Source organism: Poecilia latipinna, unplaced genomic scaffold (genome assembly GCF_001443285.1).
Source record: "Poecilia latipinna isolate Pla-1442-1.1 unplaced genomic scaffold, P_latipinna-1.0 Scaffold3656, whole genome shotgun sequence".
Lineage (NCBI taxonomy): Eukaryota > Metazoa > Chordata > Actinopteri > Cyprinodontiformes > Poeciliidae > Poecilia > Poecilia latipinna.
The window spans coordinates 35,158-39,083 of NW_015116272.1; the positions used below are offsets into that span (position 1 = coordinate 35,158).

General features: G+C 41.7%; 1 protein-coding gene across 1 annotated transcript in view; it reads right to left on the minus strand.

Moving 5' to 3' along the window:
- The window catches only part of LOC106941418 (gastrula zinc finger protein XlCGF7.1-like), an 8,389-nt gene extending 5,452 nt beyond the window's left edge, over window positions 1–2,937 (minus strand). The window contains exon 1 of the mRNA XM_015024447.1: window positions 2,767–2,937. The gene's annotated coding sequence lies outside the window, so the exon portion shown is untranslated. The remainder of the gene's footprint in view (window positions 1–2,766) is intronic.
- Between the last annotated feature and the right edge of the window lie 989 nt (window positions 2,938–3,926).

A 3,926-nucleotide genomic window follows, 5' to 3' on the forward strand; every position in this document is an offset into this window, starting at 1 on the left:
CACACACACCCCCTCGTTCAATCAGACAGCATAGGGCATGGGGGGGGGGTCCCAGAAAATGTTTGGAAACCGCTGGGGGGGGCCCAGGAGAAAAAGTTTGGGAACCACTGCCTTAATGTATGGCTGTGTGTCATCAGCATAGCCGTGATACGCTCTTATTGTTGTGTATAATCTGAATGAGTGGAAGCATGTAAAATCGAAGAGGAGAGGACCTAGGATGGAACCTTGGGGAACTCCACAGATAGTTTTATTCAGCTTAGTTGCCTATTAGATCCTACAGGGTGGATTTGAGTCAGCTGAGCGCTATGCCAGAAATACCAACCCAATTTTCAAATGGGAACAATAACATCCTGATCAACTGTAACAAGCGCAGCACTCAAATCAAGTAAATTAATACTGATGGATTTTTATGAGCATTTCAATTCTCAATTTATGTTGTACTATGAACCTTAAGTTCTTATATATTAGTCCATCATCACAAGACAGTTCTTCTGTAAATGTCAAGTGTTTCAATGGCCTTTGCAACCAGTTTTAACTCAGGATCCCCTTTTGTTGCTTCTTTAAACACCTGCAACTTTTCTTCTGATACAGGATGTTGTTGACAGTTGATCTCCAGTGTCTCGTCTCTGCTCAGAGCATCACAAATATGCAGTTCCTTTGTGGATTTGTACTTGACTTCAAGACTGTATTTCTGCAGTCTTGTGAGCATTCCTTGTAATCTTGCTGGAGCACCAAGGAGGGATTTTTTAAATATCACCTCCAATGGCTCATGATCACTTTCTACATGATATAGATCCATATAGATACTGATGAAATTTTTCACAACCAAACACAATTGCAAGCATTTCTTTCTCAATTTGAGCATAACATTTTTCAGTTAATGCTGTGGAGCCATATGCGACTGGTCGTCCCTCTTGGAGAAGCTCAGCTCCCGGCCCCTCAGAGCGGATCATCTATCTGGCTTGCTGACATCGTGGCACTTCAGTACTGATGCTTGGCTGACAAGAGCTTTTCGTTTGTTAAAACTGTGTTGTTGCTCTGATCCCCAGTGCTGTTCCACATCTCCTTCCAATTTTCTTAAGGGAGAACTCAACTCTGAAAGGTTGGGGATAAATTTAGAAAGTTATTGCAATAATCCTGTGAACCTCTGAAGAGCAGGTTTGTCCTCTGGTGCAGCTGTGTTTTGTATGGCTCTAACCTTTTCAGGGTCTTTTCCCACTGAGAACATGTCTGATGTAGCTGATCTCCGTCATCCTTATCTTGCCTTTATTCAGTTTTGGATCAATGCTTCTGAGACGTTCTAGCAGGCGTTGGTCATGCTGCTCTATGCTCTCCCCACACCAGAATGTCATCTATGATATTGACCGCACCTTCTAAATGTCTGGCGATAGGCCTGATGATGTACCAAATGGTATATTTTAAACCTGCATCTCCCAAATGGAGTATTTAATGTACACAGGTGAGAACTTTCCTCATCCTGCTGGATTTGCCAATATCCATGGTTAGCATCCAAAACTGAACAAAATCTGGCATTTCAGCAACCACTTCTTGAATGGTGCACAGTGGGTAATGTTTTCTCTTGATGGCTTTATTCAGGTCCTGTGGTCAATGCAGATCCTTATTTTATTGGGTTTTGTTACTGTGACCATGCTCTTCACCCAATCTGTTGGCTCTGTCTGTTTGGTTATCACACTCAGGTTTTCCATTCTTTTTAGTTCTGCTTCAGTTTTATCCTTCAAGGCAACAGGTACTTTTTGGGGAGCATGAACTACTGGAGGGATGTCTGGGTTTGTCTCAATGTGGTACACTCCTGGTATGCAACCTAATCCAGAAAATAAATCGTCATATTCCCTCAGAATCTCATCCTGTTCTTACAAGTCCCATTTTTTTACTTTACTCGCCTCCAAAAATGGCAGGTTTTTATGACCTCAAATTCCAGATCATATTTTTTATCTTTATACTGACATGTCAACATAATTTTGCCTTTTGCTGAAACATGGTGGCCTGCATAAGCAACAAGCTCAGCAGGAGATGTGCTCACCTTTTTATCCACTCAGCTTTCTCAGGTCTTTCATGGAAACAACATTGCCATCAGCTCCAGTGTCCAACCTGATTTTCAAAGCTTTGTTGACAATCAGATCTTCATGCCATTTTTCAAAGTCATGTTACTTTGTGACACTGTGTGAAATGAGTCAATAAAAATTCATCTTCTTCAGTTTCTGCTTTGCTGCACTTTCAGGTTGTTTGTGTTCTTACGTGATTTGCTCATCCTTACATCGTGATTTTCCCCGTAGCAAGCTTTAAACACTTGTCCATAAGCAGAACATTTCCTTGGATCGTGTTTGTAGAAACATCTAATGCAGCTACACTGTGCTGTGGCTCCACTGTCTGTCTGTCACAATGTTTTTTCTTTGTGACTTTATTAACAGGAATGTCAACCTCCTCATGTAGACTTTTAAGTTGACTCCAACTACACTCTCTGCAAATGTCTACTGCTTTACCCAGAGTGAGATGAGGTTCCCTTTAAGGTGATCATCAGATTCCACTCGATGGCAACTCGGTAAGGGCTTCAAACTCACAGTCTTCGTCTTTAGTCTTTAAATCAGTCACATGTGAATCAATGGTCTCTGATTTATCTTGCACTAGAGTGCAGAACAGGTGCCTCAAATACATCACATTTTTCCTTGGTTCACAATATTTGTGGAACAGCTCTTTCAGTTTACTGTAATCACTGGCGTCCTCATCAAAATCAAAGGTGTAGCATACCTCGATGGCTTCGTCTCCGGATACATGCAGAGTTCACTGCATCGGACTTTCCTCAACTCCGCTGGAGACAAGGTGCAGGTCTCTGGATCCAGACTCTCCAGTTTTCAGCTAGATTTCCTTCTAGACCAGGGGTGGGCAACTCCAGGCCTGGAGGGTTTCCTGCAACTTTTAGATGTGTCTCAACTTTAACACACCTGAGTCAAATAATGAGGTCGCTAGCAGGACTCAGGAGAACCTGACTGCACTGAGGAGGAGATTCAGCTGTTGGATCCAGGTGTGTTGGACCAGGGAGACATTAAGAGCTGCAGGACTCGGACCTCCAGGATCAGGATTGCCCACCGCTGGTCTAGACTTAAAGAGGTTGGAGGCTTCATCTGCTCTATTTGCTTCCTTCTACAAAGTTAATCAACTCTCTGTCTTTAACTCCTGACTATGGTTGCCACCTTTCAGAAATTAAAATAAGGGACCAGTCCCTTTAAATATAAAGGTGTATGTGTGGGGGGAGGGGGGGAAGCTACGGCAGCAGTGTGTTGGTTAGTCTGTGTTACCCAGAAAGCAGTTGGGCACAATATCGCAACACCAACACCATGAGTCAAACAATGACTGGGACTATATAAAGAACTCGGGGACCACTTTCTTTATTACACAAACACGTTTGTAGAATATGGAACAAATTGCATTTTATTTATTTATGTAAAAGAGAAATTTCTGTATCAATGTGTAATGTCATAAATTGTCCCAAGTAACAACATTTTTCAAGAGAAAAAAATCGGTTCAACACGGGACAGGTAGCAACCCACCATGTAGCATTTTAGTGAGACGGGACGCTGTTTGTGCTCTGTTCTTCTGTGGCGTTTACAGACTTGGTGTATTACTGCCATCAATTGGACGGAGGTGTAATCCAGAAGTTTTATTTATCCTATATCTTTAAAAAAAATCCTATTATATACATACATATACACTCTCACACACATTGTGTCTTTTAAATGTTTAATAAGTGCTTGAACTATATCTTGTGATTGATGCTTCCCTAATAAATTAGCCATAGTTACTGAAATCCCCATTACCCTTTCCACTTCTTTCCCCTCTCTCATACATTTCCTACAACGAATCAAAACATGTTCTACTTCTATTTCCTACAATAACAACAATCACCTGAT